The sequence below is a fragment of the Alexandromys fortis genome, unplaced genomic scaffold, assembly GCF_014885135.2.
Source record: "Alexandromys fortis isolate MF-2015 unplaced genomic scaffold, M_Fortis_MF-2015_v1.1 scaffold_44, whole genome shotgun sequence".
Taxonomy (NCBI): Eukaryota; Metazoa; Chordata; class Mammalia; order Rodentia; family Cricetidae; genus Alexandromys; species Alexandromys fortis.
In genome coordinates this window covers 3,692,988-3,711,762 of record NW_026067921.1, presented here as the reverse complement: position 1 = coordinate 3,711,762, position 18,775 = coordinate 3,692,988, and the positions used below count along the sequence as shown (strand labels likewise).

Genomic DNA, 18,775 nt, shown 5'->3' with positions numbered 1-18,775 from the left:
AAGCCAGTATGAATGACAAATCTGTACAGTGTACAAGAGCATTATTCTACACGAGGAGGTGATGATTGCAGTGTAAGTTATATCTGGTTTGAATTCTGAAAGAGATGGTGACATCTCAGTCCAGGATGATTTGTGCCATTGACGTCCCTACCAATGTATACATGATGCTTCTTATGCTGTCCTTTGGTGTGGTCACATTTTTTTCTTCCAGGTTTTGGTAGCTGTGTATCAATATCTGAACACAGTCCCAGTGTGCATTTCCTTAGTGGCCAATGATAGTGAGCATCTTTGGGTGCCTGCTTGTTGGTTGGGTGTATTCTTTGATGCTATATCACTTCATGGTTCTTTGTTTGTTTTGTTTTGGGTCCATTTTAAAATTGGATTGCTTAGAGTTCAGTTTTACTGTTGAATATTAAGCCTTCTGTATGTATTCTAGGTAGGTTGTTGGCTGCATATGTGATTTGAGGATGCTTTTTTCCAGCATGTCATGTTTTTCTGACACTCTCTCCAGGTCAGAAATGATAATTTTTCATAGCTATCATACGCCTAATGTTTTTATGCACACAACAATTTCATATGCATTGTATCAGTTAATAAACAATTCCAGAGCCGTAGAGAAGACTACACAGTGTTTTATTTTTGGTGAGCCTAGGGTGTGGCTGGGTTAAGGGGCATGTCCCAGTTCACATCCAGGAGATGAGCTCAGACCAGCACTCTAGTCTTGTGATTAATGCTCTTTTAATTCTCCCCAGCATCCTCTCGAGACACATCCTCTTCCAGCCAGTACAAACTCATCAATCTTCTAAGAAATAGACTGCCTGAGCTCTGTTTTAAAAGAAGACGGGATGCAGCTCCTCGTGAGCTCAAATGTCAAACAGCTCTTCTTGGGGGAAGAATCCATTAAAGCCCATCCAGTGGTCAAGATCGTGCTGAAATGGAAAAGGCAGTTTTTCTCTGAGTCATGGGAGGCAAAAGAGGGGGTCTTTCTTTCTCTTTCTTTTAAATAATGTTTAGAATTTTTATTTGTTTGTTTAGATGTATGCCACATGTATGTAGGTACCTATGGGAGCCAGAAGAGGGTGCCAGATCTCCTGGGAGCTGGAGTTATAGAGGGCTGTGAGCCACCAGATGTAATTGCTGGAAACAAAATTCAGGTCCTCTCCAAGAACAGCAGTGCTGTTAACCACTGAACCATCTCTCCAGTACCCGGGGAGAATGAATTTGATTGGAGTTTGGCACCATTTTTCCAGGATAACAGCTCAGGATGGAGTGAGCATGGAGGTCACAGTTTGGAACATTTTTTTTTTTCTTGCCATGCTCCTGGACACCCACATCATCTTCAAGATGCCAAACCTTTCAGGTGACACATGAAAAAAAAATCAATATTATCTCTGCAGGCCCCTTATATATAATATAACCAGAGCAGGCCCCTTCCCAAACTGAAGGACTGTGAGTGGGGGCGGGGCTCCTTCCACTTTATGGGTTTCTGTTGTGGAATATTACGTTAACTATGTAAAGGTATGTTGCTTATGAAACATTTGTTTAATTATGTAAAGATGTGTCACTGTTTCACCTTGCCTGCCTAAGGCACCTGATTGGTCTAATAAAAAGCTGACAGGCCAGTAGCTAGGCAGGAGATGGATAGGCGGGGCTGGTGGGCAGAGAGAGTAAGTAGGAGGAAGAGTCTAGGCGAGAGAGAGAGAGAGAGAGAGAGAGAGAGAGAGAGAGAGAGAGAGAGAGAGAGAGGAGAACAAGGAGAGAATGGTGGAGAGAGGGAGACACTCAGGGCCAGCCAGCCACCACCCAGCTCGACAGGGAGGGAGCAGAGAAAGTAGGACATACAGAATGAAAGAAAGGTAAAAAGCCCAAAGGCAAAACATAGATGAAGAAAAATAGGTTAAATCAAGTTATAAGAGCTAGTGGGACAAGCCAGGACTAAGGCCGAGCATTCATAATTAATAAGTCTCCATGTTACAATTTGGGAGCTGGTTAGTGACCCAAAAGAAAGCCTACTGCAGGTTTCCCTTAGTTCTTTCTTCCACTTCTTTGGGATGTTGGCTAAATCCTTTAATGATTCTGCCCTTCTTTCAAAATTCTTAGGTGAGACATTAGGACTTAGACTTTGCAAAGACTGGAGCTATGTCAAATCATCTTCGAGCCCAGCCGCCACTCTTAGGAAGCAGCTAGCCTGCTAGGCCTATGAGAAAGAAGCCTCTTGACAGTCTACACTCATAAATCTACCTTGTGGGGTTAGGATCCAGATTTGGAAGCGGAGATCTTCAGGTCTGGGTGAAGATGAATCTCTGCCATTTCTGGGCATGCACCCAAAGGATTCTATACTCTACCCCAGAGGCATGGTTCGTCCACACTCCTGTCCCTCACAATAGCAAGGAAATGGAAGGGACCTATCTGTCCATCAGCGGATACGTGGGTAATGAAAATGTGGTGTGTAAACACCATGGGGTTTTTTTCATCAGTGAGGAAAAACGAAATTATGAAATTGGTGGAAAATGGAAGGAGCTGGAATATATTATATTAAATGAGGTTAACCCAGGCCCAGAAAGATAAATGCTGCCCATTATCTCTCAAATGCGGGTCCTAGTTTCTAGTGTGTGTGTGTGCATGTGTGTGTGTGTGTGCATGTGTGTGTGTGTGTGAGTGTGTGTGCATGCATGCACATGTGTGTGTATGAGCATTCATAGAGGCTAGAAAATTAGCAAAGGCCCCAATGAGAAGTGATGTGGCTGTTGGCCAGCCAGAGGGCAGGTGTAAGAGGTAAACATTGGGTTGATTAACTCACCACTCTCTCCAGCTCTTGGCTTATTCCCTGTAAATGGCCCAGCTTTGGAGTCCCTGAGGTGGCTCAGTGGGTTAGGGTGCCTGATGACCCAAAGTATGACTCCTGGGATCCACATGGTGTGAAGAGAGAATCAACCAACTCTCCTGTCTTAGGTTTTCTGCTGCTGTAAAGAGACACAATGACCACAGAACTTTTATAAAGGTGTTGGGAGCTGCAGTTCCCTGGCCCCTTGACTTTCTTTGCCTGCATTAGACCCTTTGCCTGCTGGAGTGAGCTGAACAAAACACCTGTGCAGCAGTTGGATTAATAATCACCAAAGATAATAGGTATTTGAACAAGTTTAATAACAAAACCAGACTCACGAAACCAAGGTTCCAGCGGAGTAGCCGGCGGAGACAGGAGAGAGCGCACAGCATCTGCGCGCCCTATTTATCAGTAAACATACGCCCGAGGGCAGCCTGCCCCCAAGGGGAGGGCTTGTCCCTACACACCTGTGCCTGCAGCTGCTCTGAGCACGAGACCCTGATGGCAGGGGAGTGGGTTCTGATGAGTCTGCAGCTGAAAGACCCCGGGAGCTGGGGCGTGGTCAGTGCCCTATGTAAGCTGCCCGTGAGGACAGTAAAGGGGGCATTCTTGTATGAAGGATGACCTGTGTCCCCGTGTCTCTGTCTGTCTCTCCCTCTCTGTGTTTTAAGTCTCCAGCTTAGTTCCTGGCTTGCTTACCATTTTGTAGTAGCAAGGGTGCTACAGAACCCGTCAGCTTTTTACATGAATACAAACAATCATCTTGGGGGGCTGGTTTTCAGTTTCAGAGGTTTAGTCCATTACCATCATGTCAGGAAGTGTGGGTTGAGCAGGCAGACACAATACTGGAGAAGGGGCCAAGAGTTCTACATTTGGATCACAGGCAGCAGGAAGAGAGTGTGAGCCACTGGGCCTGGCTTAAGCATTGAAACCCCAAAGCTCACCCCTCCAGTGATATATCTCCATCAGGGCCACCCCTATTCCAAGAAGGCCAAACCTGCTAATAGTGCCGCTCTGTATGAGCCTAAAGGGGTCATTTTCATTCAAACCACCACACCCACCTGCACCCCCTGGAACTTGAATGACCATGAACACACAAAATAAAGAATATTTAAAAACTACCCTGTCTTTACAGTGCTCACAGACTAGTATTCGTTGAAGAAAGACCCTGGGGTTTTAACTTATTTGTGTGTGTGTGTGTGTGTGTGAGTGTGTGTGTTGCCTGCACGTACGTCTGCATGCTATTTGCATGCCTGGTTCTTGTTGAGCTCAGAAGAGGACTTCAGACCCTCTGGAACTGGAGTTACAGATGCTTGTGATGCGACGCGTGTGTCCTGGGAATCACACTCTGGTCCTCTGAAACGGCAGACAACGCTGTTAACCTGAGAGCCATCTCTCCAGCCCTGCACACGGGGGTTTTGCTGAGTGATGTAATTTGCGCAGAGAAGACTGACCTCATTCCTGGAAGCTTGTGATCCCAGCCCAGGGAATGGTGCCACCCACAGCTGATGGGTCTTCCCCATCAGTCCCGGCATGGAATGCCCAGACAACCATCTCACAGGTGGTCCTGGAGCTCCTCGAGCTGGCAGTTGAGATGAATCATCACAATCACGAATTACACAGATATTCCCCCGTAAGAGCGCATACTGGCTGCATACTGGCTGTGATCCGTGGCAGGAGCTGAGGCACGGGGAGGCAAGAATGGGAGGGAGTCTTGGGAACTGTTGAATGTTGTACTGTGTGGATGTTAACTGGGCCTAGTGGATAAGTACAGCTAGAACGGATGATAAATACAATGCACACAAAATAAGCGTTCTTTCATTTTAGCAGTTTAAACGTCCCTCAAGGGAGGTAACTGGTTCTTTGGAGAAGCCAATGCAATGCCTTACACGTTCTTGTTTAATTTCCCACCCTCGCTGCTCTGCAAAGGCGTTTCCTCCTTTGCACTGAATGCGTTTACATAGGACACGACCTCAGCGTATTGACCTATGAGATTTAGACCTGGGATTTTGAAATCACCGGCGTAGCGCTGTAGAAGCTTTATGCTCAGGGAGTCGCTGATCCATCAGGACACACTGCCCAGGTGTTTTCCCAGCTGAGCTGCTGGAGGCTGAGGCAGTCTGAGCCTGGAGCTTGCTGGATGTAAACGCGCAGTGCAGCCATAGACTGCAGGGCAGTCTCAACTCCTAGTCATTCTTTAGTGACCACGGATTTCAGACACGTGCCCCAATGCACTCCTCACTTGCAGTAGTTGCAGGCTCACTACTCCAGAGGTGCAGCGGCTGTGGGGGCACGCGCGGGATTAGAACAATACCTTGAACCAAGCGCGAAGTAGTGTGTGCTGAATGAATGAGCGTGTCTAGTGTACTAAATTACCCGGAGAATACCGGAATCCAGTCCGGGGTCACAATGGTGACCTAAAAATACACTGGGGGCAATAGAGTGAGAGGAGGCGTTGGTGGAGAACCACGCTGTCTTTGGTGAGGCTGGAGCCAGCGGATCGCGCTGTTCCTAGGACCAGGCAGGCCCAGGTTGCGGTGACCCATCCCTCAGCGGGCAAGTCTCCAAGGCTGCAAAGCCTTCCTTCAGCTCTAGAGATGACCCGAAGTTAGGTCTCGTGTGTGTGTCTGTGTGTGTGTGTGTGTAGTGGGTTGTTCACGATTGCGACCCCCGCACCGCACTGCGCCGCAGCCCGCAGCGCCCCGGGTGCGCGCAGCCCCAGCCCCGCCTCTTCCCCATGCGCCCCGCCTCTCCCGGCGCGTGCCACCCGTGCACCCGGGGAGCTCGCTAGGAACCCGCGGGGTAGGCGGCCGGTGTCCCGGCGCAGGCGCGCTGGTGTCGCCGTCGCTCCCGCCGGCCGCCCCGCACGCGCCCCCGCCCCGCCTCCGCACGCGCCGCCGCCCCGGGCGCCTGTGATTGGCGGTCAGCGGGGCCCGCAGGTGGCGGCGGCCGCAGCGGCTTAGGCTGGCGCTGGCTGGCTGCCTGGAGCGGGCGACTCCCTCGCCGCCGTGCGCCCTCGTCCTGTCCGCGCTGCCCGGCTCCCACTGTGGCTGCGGCCCCAGCTCGGGAGCACCAGGGATCTGCAGCCTCGCGGTCGCGCCTTAGGGGCTGCGGCAGGTGACCCGGGGCCACCCGAGGCGCGGTGGCCCTGAGCCTGGCCGCCATCCATGAGCCTCGCCGCGGACCTGATTCAGGCCGGCCACCCCGGGTGAGTCCTTGAGCCCTCCCCTCAGCTCCCGCAGCTCGATGCCATGCTCCCCTGCCACGTTGCGGCAACTTTTGGGGTGGGTGTCTGAAGATGTCGCGCGCGCGGTCCCCCGCACCTGGTGCGCGTCCCAGACCTGGGATGCGGGGCATGACAGCCTGCCTCTGCTAAGGGGCTGGTGGGGATTTGAACTTGGCCAGGATGGTGTCATGTCCGCTCCTTTCCGTGGCTGCCGGGGCGGGAGCTGGCCCCTGCGATTCTGCGCTGGCCACGTAGCGCTCGGGCTGCGGTGCACCGCGCACCTTGCTAAGGGACTAGCGCTCTGGCGGGCGCCTCAAACCACCCGGTGCGCACCCGGCAGCTGGCCAACACAGGCCACGTGACTCTTTTTAGACTCCTAATGTTAGCAAAATGGGGCTAATTAGGGACTCTCCGAAGGTCACGGCCGGAGCGCAGCGTTAACCCCCAAGGCAGACTGCTTCTGGGCTCAGCCCCCAGGCTGCCAGTTGAGGAGAGGTGCGCTGGTGAAGGTACTGGGCGCGGTGTCGCTTTTCATCATGGTCTCTTTCTATCACCCCCCCCCCCATCTCCAAAGACACCAGACTTGGAGAGATCACGAGTTCACCCACAGGGTCTCAACAGAGGTTTGGGGGTAACCTCTGCTTATCTTCCGTGTGAGCGTTCCGTGTGAGCGTTAGTGTGGTGGAGCCCTCGCAAGTGCGGCATCTGAGACACCATCCTCTTCTGGTCACTTAATTGACTGATGTTTCCGCAGAATGCGGAGTAGGGGACTCTGCTGAGCGCCGGCGCTTATTCATAGGCTGCGTTTGGCTTCCGGTCTCCCAAATAAACCCTGTCCGCAGGACCTGTATCCCAGCCACTCTTTTGAGACACACACCAGAAAAGGCCAGAGAAGGGAAGCGGGCATACCAAAAGGCAGCTTTCTCTAAAGATCTCCCATCTGCTCCTAGAAGATTCCTTGAAATGGACTCCATTTCTGTCGGCCCCACCCCAACCCTCTAATATACATTTTGTTTATTTTCTTGAGACTTTCCCAGGGAGAGATGGACACCTGCCGTCAGTGTTGTCACTGTGATCCAGATCTTGGAGAGGCTGCTCTCTCATTTTGGGCTGGGGAGAGAGTTGTTCCCCTGTCCTGCCGTTACCCTGTTCCCACATGACCTCCAGCTACAACCGTTACACTCAGCGCTGTCACGGCTGCTATCGTCCTGCGGTGATTGACAGGTGTCTTACAGACCTGTGATGACTGGCAGGCATCTTTTGAGCCTCTTAGTCTTTATCTGTAAGATGGGACCACCCTGATTCAGTCTTGCTCAAGCTCTTGGGGTTCCCAGGGAACCGTGTAAAAATGCACCGGGGTTGAGACACCAGGTGGAAGGGAGATGTTGCCAGGGATCTCGGGAGGGGTGTGGAAAACGAGGTGACTCCAAAGATTTGACAGCGACATCAGGACCCTGTCTGCAGATCAGAATATCTTTTTCTAGAGACATTTAGTTTTGGTAAAGCTTCAAAAACTGCTTTCTATCTTCATGTGGGTGTCCATGGCCTAGATGTGGTCAGCTGTGTCTTCTGAATTACTCCCCCACCTATGGAGGAGGAGCCTCTGTGTCTCTGGAGCTGGGGACTCTAGGGGTATAAGAATATCTCTCTCTCTCTCTCTCTCTCTCTCTCTCTCTCTCTCTCTCTCTCTCTCTCTGTATGAATGTGCCGATTCACATGTGTGTATAGCCAAGCATGTCTCTGTGGAGATGGTGTGTGTGGCAGGATCCTCTTTGTGATCTAGATTGTAATCTTTCTGTGTGGGAGAGGGAAGTGCGGAATTTATTCACCTCTGAGAAAGGGAACTGCTAGCCACATCTGGTAATTTAAACTAGTAGTCTTTTAGATCATGTCCTGGCATGAGGTGGGGTGGTGGTAAGATGGGCTAAGTGGGGTAAGAAAACATGTCTGTGACTTTGGTGTTCAGTTCAATTGGATTCTCTCTCGCCAAAAAGCGCCGTTTAGGAAACTGGGTTCTTCTTCTCCCCCCTCCTCCTCCCCCTCTTCCACTCCCTCCTCCTCCTCCTCCTCCTCCTCCTCCTCCTCCTCCTCCTCCTCCTCCTCCTCCTCCTCCTCCTCCTCCTCCTCCCTTCTCCATTTCCCTGCTTAGTTCTCGTTGTGTCCGACATGGTCATGTCTGAGTTCAGGCAATGCAGTATTGTTGATCAGTCCCTGGTCAATTTGTTTTAACATTTTATTAAAGTATATATTAAAGTATAATGACAAAGAGTTGTAGAGCTCAAAAGTGTATATTTGGGGTTCTTAATATCTGTGTATTTGAGAGACGGCTGAGCAGTTAAGAGCACTGTGCTCTTTCAGAGGACCAGGGTTCAGCTCTCAGTGCCTGTGTGCTGCCTCACAACCAACTGTGACTACAGTCTGGGAATTCTGCAGGCATAGCATGCACATGGTACATATATGTGCACCCAGGCATGTATGCACACATGCATATACAATACAATAAGTAAATACTTAAAGTGTATACCTGATGGATTTTCATAGACTAGCTACGCCTGTGTATCTAGTTTCCAAACTAAGAACAAAAATACCATAGTCTTCCTAGAACTCATGAAAAGCGTTAGCTCCCCCAAACTAACATTGAGATTGGCCAGGCAAAGTTCATTTCATTTTTATTAAAGTTTTTGGCTATCAAGCTAAAATGAGACTTTCAGGTTTTTTTTTTTCTTGATTCCTCCCTTTTAAGACAATGTCTTCTTACCTATAGCTCAGAGTTCATGGAACTCTCTATACAGTTTAGGCTAAACTCAAACCTGTGGTTATCCTCCTGCCTCGGCCTCTGGTGTGCTGGGATTAATGGCATGAGCCATGTCTGGCTTTTTTTCCCCCAGAGACAGGATTTCTCTGTGTAACAGCCCTAGCTGTCCTGGAACTGCCTCTGTAGACCAGGCTGGTCTTGAACTCACAGAGATCCTCCTGTCTCTGCCTCCCGAGTGCTAGGATTAAAGGTGTGCTCCACCACCACCTGGCTCTGGCTTAAGATTTTTTTTAAAACCTCCTTTTTATAATGAGTTAAAGCTAAGAGTCATTTATCTATGACAAAAAGTTAGGAGGAAAAGTTTGATCTTAGGACCTGAGCAGAGAATCAGTGGGCAGCCCCAGCACCTAGGGACGATGTGTTCTTTAGTGGGGTGACAGCTAGTCCCCAGATATAGCAGACATTGATAACTAGAGTTTCATTTACTCCTCTGAATTGCTTCTCCATTGAGTAAATTTGAAGGGTGCACATCTTAAGTTGCATGATATCAGTGAAAAATATGAATGAGCTTATTTTTAATTCCGCGAAGTTAAAAGCTGGACGGGATCAGGAAATTTCGGCTGATTTATGAGTGGATGGGGCTGTTGTCACATGGTAGCTCCATATTGGCTGGAGAACACAGGCACCCAACGCCATGAGCCCTCAGAAAAGAATACAGAAATACAACCCAACACCCAACATCTCCAGAAAGTTCCTCTGAATACTGCTGTCTGCTCTCTGGTTGGAAGGCCCTTTTTGGCCTCCTACAACCAAATTCATGGACAGACTCCCTCTGAGGGTTCAGTGCTGGTTTGGAGTTGGAGCCAGGTGAGCTCTGAGGTCACGCTGCATTTTCTTCAGCTGTGTAGGGCTCTGGTGGCACATCTCTGGGGTGTTAAAGAAGGCCTGCTCAGGTGTGTGTGCGTTATATGTCACCCCAGATTCCCCCAAAGGTTGAAGGTTCTCTTTCCCGAGTCCAGTGGCTCCTTTCACTAGAGTGGGTTGTAAAGAATGGGGGGGGGGTTGCTGGGGGCAACGCTCCCAGCATCTCCCAGGAGGGGGGAAGGATGTTGTGTCTGCCACGGAGAGGACTAAGTGGGGCTGCCCTGTCCTTGACCACGGCAATGTTCGTCATCACCTTAACAAGATGCTGCTTGGAGCTTGGTGTTCTTTCGGTGACTATATTAGTTCTCTCTGCTGTGACAAAATACCCCATGAAAGCAATTTCAGGAGGGAAGGAAGGAAGGAGGCAAGGACAGTCTGAGGGTGCAGTCTGTCATGGCTGAGGAGGTATGGCTGTAGGACCGTGAAATATGAGGAAGCTCGTCTCGCGTTTTCACGTCAGGAAGTAGAGCGAGGTGGATGCTGGTGCTAACCTGCTTTCCTTCCTTCCTCCTTTTCTTTATCCTGGGCTCCCAGTCTGTGGGACGGTACCGCCATATTTAGTTGTGTCTCCCACCTCGGTTCAGCCTCTCTGGAAACACTCTCACACACAGGCCCAGAGGTGTCCCCTGTGGTTCCAGATGACGTGGTGTTGACAATGAAGATGCACACACGGTGGTACTTGTTGCTGAGAGCGAGCAGTGTTTGCAGGTAGTGGGGATGACTCCACAGCTCCTTCATCTTTCCAGGTGGGAGGATACGCCTTCTGGTTTACAGATGCGGCTGAGTGTCAGAAGTTCAGCACTCTGCCGGAAGCACTTGGGAGGCAGAGACAGGCGGCTCTCTCTAAGTTCAAGGCCAGCCTGATCTGCAGAGTGAGTTCCAGGACAGGCTCCAAAGTTCCACAGAGAAATCCTATCTTGAAAAGCATTCTTTAGAAGTTTATGTGTTCTGTGAGGCAGACTGAGGGTCTAGGACTGAGTGTCCAAGACAGCTTTCCTACACAAATTGGGCCCTTCTACTGGGTGGCGAGGGCTTCCAGTCATTCTTTGTCCTCTTTGGCATCTGGTTTTGACTTAACGTGTAGGGGCCACTTAACCCCAAACACAGGATTAGAAATCGAAAGGTCTCCTGAGTGAGTGTGAAGTTCACACAGGGAAGTGTGAGAACGTGGAGTTGGAATCTTGCCATCTGCCATGTTGGGACCAAAAGCATGTCCATTAGTAGCTGCCTCCCCCCTTGATCGCCAGGGGAGTCTGTCTTACCTGGTTTTGTTTGTTTTTTTCCTCTAAAGATGAGTTTTTTTATTAGCCATTGTAGATTTAGTAGATTTACTAGTTAGCTTTAATGCCTTAATAAAACACCATTGCCAAAAGCAATATGGGAAAAGGGAGTTTATTTTGGCTTAAGGTACCAGAGAGGGAGTCCATAATGCTGGTGTTTGTGGCAGTGTGTGTGTGTGGGGGGGGGGGAGCAGTGTGTGGCTGGAGTAGGACATGATCACATTTCATCACACTGGAAGCCAAGAAAGTAAGAAGGAAGTCGGGCCAGGTAGAAACCTCCAAAGCCTGCCCCCAGTGACCCACCTCCACCAGCAAGGTTCCAGTTTTAAAGGTTCCAACTTTCCCAAACAGCGCCACCTACTGGGGGACCAAGTGAGTGGATTAAGATTCTTAAAAAGCACAGGCATCCATGCAGGCAAAAACACCAATGCACATAAAATAAAAATAAAATATTTTTAGATGGATGATGGTGCACACCTTTAATCCCAGCATGTGGGAGGCAGAGGCAGGTGGATCTCAAAAAGCTGGTACATCCCCTTTGGATATCAGTATGATCAGTGTGGCAATTTCTCAGAAAATTAGGAGGCAACCTTCCTCAAGACCCAGCAATGCCACTTTTGGGTATATATCTAAAGGATGCCCAACCATGCCACAAGGACATGTGCTCAACTATGTTCATAGCAGCATTGTTTACCATAGCCAGAACCTGGAAACAACCTAAATGCCCCTCGACCGAAGAATGGATAAGGAAAATGTGGTACATTTACACAGTGGAGTACTACACAGCAGAAAAAAATAACGACACCTTGAATTTTGCAGGCAAATGGATGGAGCTAGAAAACATCATTTTGAGTGCAGTAACCCAGACCCAGAAAGACAATTACTAACTTATAAGTGTTTTTAAAGCATAAAGCAAAGAAAACCAGCCTACAGATCACAATCCCAGAGAACCTAGACAACAATGAGGACCCTAAGAGAGACTTACATAGATCTAATCTACATGGGGAGTAGAAAAAGACAAAATCTCCTGAGTAAATTGGAAGCATAGGGACCTTGGGAGAGGGTTGAAGGGGAGGGAAGAAGCAGGGAGGGGAACAGAGAAAAATGTAGAGCTCAATAAAAATCAATAAAATTTAAATTAAAATGAAAACTAAAAAAGGCAAAAAACTTGTATATATATATATAAATATGGATGGTGTATGTATTGTGTGTGTGTGTGTGTGTGTGTGTGATGCATGCCTGCTCGTACCAAGCGTGTGTATGGAAGTCGGAGGACAGCCTTTAGTGTTGGCCATCACAGTCCACATTGCCTGAAGCAGAATCTCTTGCTGTTTGCAGCTGTATTCACCAGGCCTGCTGGCATGTGACCTTCTAGGTCAGTGCTTCTCAACTTGTGGGGTCATGACCCCTTTGGGGCCAAATGACCCTTTCACAGGGTTACCTAAAACCATCAGAAAACACAGATTTTCACATTATAATTAATAAGAGTAGCAAAATTACAGTTATAAAGTAGCAACAAAAATAACATGAGGCGCTGTAGTAAAGGTCACAGCGTTAGGAAGGTTGAGAACTGCTGGTCTGGGTGATTCTCATCACCTCTGCTGTCTCGCTTAGGACAACAGATGCTCACTGCTGTGTCATTTTATGTGGGTTCTGGGGATTTGACCTTATGCCCTCTTAACTCATTTTACATTCAGCCTTCTATGATCTGCTTGGGTTTAAATATTACCCATTGATAGACAATAGGAGATTTCTACCATTTGCAGTAAATGTCCCTGATAGATCTGTGGTCACGTATGAGTGTCCAGCATCTGTAATCCCAGACCGGAGAGGAGGGTGTTCTTGACCAGCCTCTCTCTGTGGTGTTAGGTCCAGTGGGGTTTGTAGATTACTTCACTTTCCACTACACTGTGGTGGGAGTTCCTGTTTTCTCTTGTACTCAATTGTGGCTCTTTTAGGGTTTGCTTCATCTGACCAGCACGGAGCAACTGCCCTCCTCGCTCTGACAGTTTACGTTCCCCTGAAAGGTTATCTTATTTCCCCCACCTTCTGTCACTCCTGTCTGCTGGGACTTTCACCTCTGAATCATACTCCCTGGTTCACTCACTCTAAGACGCCTCCTTTGAGCCCCGCCCAGACTAATAATGGTAATTTAATAACAACGGCGCTGGAGATGGCGATGATACCGGATGCTTTGTCCGTCATCTGAGACTTTCAGCCTTCTTCTAAAGAGCCCTCCCCCAGCTGATCCTACGTGGCCAACTGTGCCAGAATTGGCTCAGACACTTCCTGCTCCCGGACACAGCCTTTGTAGAAATCTGTTCGTTTCACTGGAAGGGCCCTGCTCTGCTGAGAGTTCTCTTGCGGGGAGGTTTTATTTTCTGCACTTAGACTCATCTGACGTTTATATTTCCGCGCTGTCTGGGCAGAGGTCTGATGGCTTTCCGTAATGAAAACCATCTATCTTGTTATCGCGGAATGAGTAATTTGTTGTTTTCTCACTTCTCCGTGCTGTCCCAGGCACAGGCTGATGTTGGTTCGATTTTCTTTTGGGTCTGTCTCTTGACTCTGTTCTGTGCCGTTCATCTTGCGTTTCTAGGTTAATACTGTTGGATGTAATTACCAAAACCTCGGAATAAATCACCCTGTCTTAGACGTTTTCTTCAAAACTTTCATATCCATTCCAGCCTCTTTGGTCTTAAACATGAGCTTGAGGGTCTTCGGATATCCTGAGAAGTCCTGCCACGGTTCCCACTGAATCTGTGGTTTCTGGAGGGGAGACAGACTTTCCATCCTTTTTCAGTTGTTGCATCTTACACGTGAAGGGGTGGGTCTCAGCAGATGCCCCTTTTAGATGGTAATGAAGCTCTGTAACTTTCTCCACGAAGCTCTGGGGACTTGCATTGGATGCTTTAGACTTGTTTGTATCATTTTTCACATTACATCCTCATGGAGGTGTAATTCTCATGCTGCGCCATGCACTCACTTAGCATTTATAATTCGAAGTTCTAAGTAAACTTGGGGTGTGCAGTGAGCACCATGGTTTAATACCTAATACCGTCAGAGCATCCTTGCTGGTTTAATACCATCAGGAATCTTTGCTAGTTCAATACTGTCGGGGCATGCTTGCTAGTTCAGTGCCATTAGAAATCATAGACCCATCATCAGTCATTCCCCGTGCCCTCCCTCACTACACACAATGCACCAGATAATAGGAAACCTTCGGCCCAGTTCCAGTCTCTCTATATCTGCCCATCCCCGGCATCTCTCATATACTTGGGATCATCTTGCAATGCAATAAATGGTATCTTGCATGTGGCTTCTTTTAGTTAGTTATGTTTTTGAAGTTTTCCTGGGTTGCAGGATCATCTGCCTCCTTCCTTTGCATTGGTGTATTCTGTCCTGTGTGCATATCACATTTTACTCGGCTGTTCCCCAGCCTCACAGGGTTTTGTTGTTTTTCCCAGGGAGCTCTTCATGCAGCTAATTACATTTGTCAATTGCTTCTTGCCCATGAATAGTTATAGTAATCGGTTTGTGCATTGGTTATCTTTCTTGCGTGGTGACAAAAATACCTGACCAAAGCAACATAAGAAAGGAAAGCAAAGATACACTTCGGATCACGGTTTGGTCTGTCCTGGCGGCAGGAGTTAAAATGGCAGGTCACAGTGCGCGTGCAGCCAGTGGGTGGGGCGTGAATGCTGCTGCCAGCTCCTTTACCTCTCTGTTCGCTCTGGGCTCCACATGGGACGGTGCCGCCCACATTCAGAGTGGCTCTCACCATCTCCGCCAGTGCAGTGGAGACAATTCCTCACAGACACCCTTGATGTATGCATCCTTGGTGGTGCTAAATCCTGCCGTTGACAATGAGGCTAACCATCGCGTGCTGGTTTTTATATTATTTTTTCCTAGCATCTTAGTTGGTTATAGATTTTTCTGGATATTTTTGTAGAAAGCCAAACATATCACAAATAATGCTGATATTGTTTCCTTTTGATTTATGTTACTTGTAGCATTTTGGACTTCCAGCATAATGGGGCAACAGTATTGTTAGCCACCTCCAAGTTCGCGGTCTGTCTTTGATCCACAAAGATGTGTTCAGAGATCTACAAAGACTGAGGAGGGTGCTTCAGAGTGGAGCCTTGACATGCTAAGAAATTTTGTGCTTCCAATAGCATTTGACCTTGTTTTAAAAATTATATTTTTGTTTAATTTTATCAGGTTCTTTTCTTATATCTTTCTTAATCTCCTAAAGTTGAATTAGACTTAATAGTAATTCATTTTGATATTATATAAAGTATGATAAATTACATATTTTTTAAAGTATAAAACTATATATTTACTATTGCATGTTTTTTTTGGGAGAGGGTTCACCCAGAGAATGGCTTCCACTTTCAAAAAGGCATTTTTCCTTCTGCTCCATTCCCATTGGATTGATTCTTCAGTGGAATCAAGGTCTTCAGGAAGGACAGGATTGGATCGGTAGGAAACTTCACAAGAGCTGATGAATGCGTAGAACTCCAAACAATTCCTGGCCCATTTCAAAGAGCAGCGATTGATCAGGAATCTTAAAGAGTAAGCTTCACGGGAGACAGGGCTATCACCTTGTGGGAGAGGTGGGATTTGACCTGATATTTGAAATTAATATCCAATTTATTAAGATAAGACACCTGAGTTAGAGAGTTGAGCCAAGAAGGGAGGAAATTAAAGCCATTCTGACCCCACTCAGTGGTTGCTTCTAAAAATGCTGCATTCTTTGTCCAGTGATCTTTGTTTTTGTTCAGAAGGATGCAGGTTTGAAAATGGCCGGCCACTTTCCCAGTGGCCGTGAGCATTCCTCGGTTAAGAGGTGTCCTCACATGGAAACATGCAAAACATGGGTTTTGCACTTACCCTGTTCCGATGTCTTAACAGTAGTGGCTGTTTGTCTAAGTATCATTTTTATTGCTTACCTATCCCATGTGTGTTAGCTTGTCTTGGGAGAACAGGTAACAGTTTAAGTGGCCGGGTGCTAGCAGAACCTTCAGTGGGGGCCGGGTATCTGCTGTGAGAGGGGGGAGCTGCACTGAGGGACACCCAGGAAAGCAGCTCTCCCAGGCTCCACCCTCCTCATCTCATCCAAGGTGTAGACTGCATCACTAACTGGTTCTTTCCCTCATCTCTTCTTTGAGAATTCAGAGGCCCCCAGTGGTGTTAGCACCAATGCAAAGGTGCCATTAGTGCTGCTATTAGAAGGGTTTGTGTGCTCACCTCCAGCAGTAGGGAGACCAGAACAACAGCACAGTACAGTGGAGGCCAGCAGGACAGGGTGGGGGCTTCATGAAGACTCTAACTGCTTTGAATCTAAGAGTGAGTGTGGATATGTGTGTGTGAAGAATGAGTGTGGATGCGTGTGTGTGAAGAATGAGTGTGGATGTGTGTGTGTGAAGAGTGAGTGTGGACGTGTGTGTATGTGTGAAGAATGAGTGTGGATACATGTGTGTATGTGAAGAGTGAGTGTGGACACGTGTGTGTGGAGGGGCAGTGCTCCGTGTCTTCTCATCTCCGTGAGGCTGGCTCGTCAGTGAACTCCAGGGCTCTGCCTGTCTGCACTTCCCCAACACTGGGTCATATATGTGCTCTCGTGACCTTTGTGACGTGGGTACTGAGGATCTGAAGTCAAGTCTGTAAGCTAATGTGGCGAGGATTCTACTGGCTGGGCCATCTCTTAGCCCCTGTTCTCGTGTTTTAACTGCTATCCTTCCTACGTGGTTATGAGTTGAATATATATTTATATGTCGTCCACAGAGATAAGACAACCCTATGGAATGTCACGTTATGGCTCTGATTTGCAGCATTCTGCTAACAGAGGTGCTCTGTCCAGCAGTGATGAGCGCAACCATCTGTTACTGTGGTCTCACTGAGCAGACTCTTGGGAAGCAATGCAAGGTGTACAAGGTTGGAGAAGGACAGGTGCCCTCAGCCTTGGGGCTGCCATGTCTGGTTGTCAAAGTCTGGATGCAGTGCCCTTTGACTGGGTCTTGGCAGCTCATTTAAACATTTTTTTTTTCTGTTGTAAATCCAGGGTGGTTTCCTAGGCGGGGAAGTGGGTAGCTGGGGTTCTGTGGGGCGAAGCTAGGGAGAAACAGTAATCAAAGCCTCTTTACTCTTTCTTTCTGAACGTGGTCTGTGGCGGTTCATCTCTGCCGTCAGCTGGATGGAGTGCAGGGTTACAGTGGAAGCAAACCTCGGGCGTGTCTGTGAGGGAGTTTCTAGATCATGTTAGCCAAGGTGGAAAGACTTTAAATGAGGGCGGCACCGTCCCATGAACTGAGGTCCCATATGGAACCGAAAGGAGAAAGTGAGCTGAGCACCAGCGTCGGTACTAGCTGCTTCTTGATGGCAGATGTCATGTGACCTGCAGCTCCCCACTTCTGCCACCATGACTGTATTCCTTTAAACTATGAGCCAGAAGAAAATCTCCCTTTCTTAGATTCCTCTGGTCAGGCTAGTTGAGACTGCATAGCCTGATCTGTGCAAGGAAACCACCATGTCCAGCTGCATCTTATCATCTTCCTCCAGGCTTGGGAAACATGGCGGGTGCTGTTTCAGATAAGTGAGGTTCCATTATTTCGTTTCCTTTGGAAAATGAGTTACTAATTGCATTAGCTACTTTTCTGCTGCTGTGATTAAAAGCTATGTCTGAGGGTTTGTTTGGGCTACGGTTCCAGAGGGAGAAGACTCCATCGCCATCACTGATGAGGCACAGCCACAGGTGGGCCTGGCAGCTGGAGCAGCAGGCTGAGAGCTCACATCTTGATCCACAAACATGAAGCAGCTAAAGTGAACAGGAAATGAGAGTCTTTCAACTCTCAAAGCCTCCCCTTGGTGGCACACTTCCTCCCACAAGGCCACACCTCCTAAACTTCCCCTAACAGTGCCACCAACTAAAGACCTAGTGACTAAATCCATGAGCCTGTGGGGACATTCTTGTTCAAACTGCCGCACTGATCGTGAGGGATTTGGGTACTGGACTGATACACAGCACAGCCGCAGGGGTTTATCTTCTTCTCTCAGCATGGCCCTCCTAACTTCATGGTTCTGTGGGAGGTCTCCATGCCTCCCAGCTGGGAATCCTCCCTTCTGCAGCCCCGGGTACCCACCTTTGACTTCCTCTTGTCATCCCCATACGGCTACTTTCTGTGTTGGCTCCTCCCTGCTCAGGACACTGATGGGGTGCAACACCCCCTCGGTGAGTCAGCAGAAAGTAGGATTTTAGAAGTAGGGGCCTCTTCCCATGTCATTGGGGGGCTCTGCCCGTGCCTCCTCCCTTCCCAGCCCAGGGCCCTTCCTCTGCTCTCCTCCCTCTCACCAAAGGCACAGATACACAGATTCCTTCTATTTGTCTTTTCTTACTGTATCATTCTATTTATTAACCTCTGGTCTCACCTTGCTGTCTCTTCCCTCCTTTCCTCAAAGTCTTTCTTTTTGAGACAGAGTCTTCTGTGTAGCCCAGGCTGGCTGTGAATTCATGATAATCCTCCCTCCTAAGGACTGACTTTATTAGCCTGCATCTCCACGCTCAGCTGGCTTTTAAAACTCTCATCAGATGACAAAAGCATTGACTTTTACAGCCTCTCTTTTATCTTGTGTGTGCATCGAGAACTATACGTTTCCAGCCATTGCTTTAGCAATGTTTGCATCCATACATTTTGGCCTGTGATACTGAGTTACTGTTCACACACAAACCTTTAAAAATTTCATTGTGATTTCTTCTTTGACTTAGG

General features: G+C 48.3%; 1 protein-coding gene and 1 long non-coding RNA gene across 3 annotated transcripts in view; one reads left to right on the top strand and one right to left on the bottom strand.

Moving 5' to 3' along the window:
• Nucleotides 1-612: 612 nt before the first annotated feature.
• Nucleotides 613-1,348, bottom strand: LOC126501051 (uncharacterized). Its single transcript, XR_007591525.1, has 2 exons — nucleotides 1,061-1,348; nucleotides 613-929 (listed from the first exon to the last, which is right to left on the bottom strand). It is a non-coding gene; the product is annotated as an uncharacterized lncRNA (long non-coding RNA).
• A 4,300-nt stretch (nucleotides 1,349-5,648) lies between these two features.
• The window catches only part of Myrip (myosin VIIA and Rab interacting protein), a 163,860-nt gene continuing 150,733 nt past the window's right edge, over nucleotides 5,649-18,775 (top strand). Inside the window, exon 1 of one of the 2 annotated variants that reach the window (XM_050141690.1) lies at nucleotides 5,649-6,032. The gene's annotated coding sequence lies outside the window, so the exon portion shown is untranslated. The remainder of the gene's footprint in view (nucleotides 6,033-18,775) is intronic. The other variant, XM_050141689.1, reaches the window with a different exon arrangement.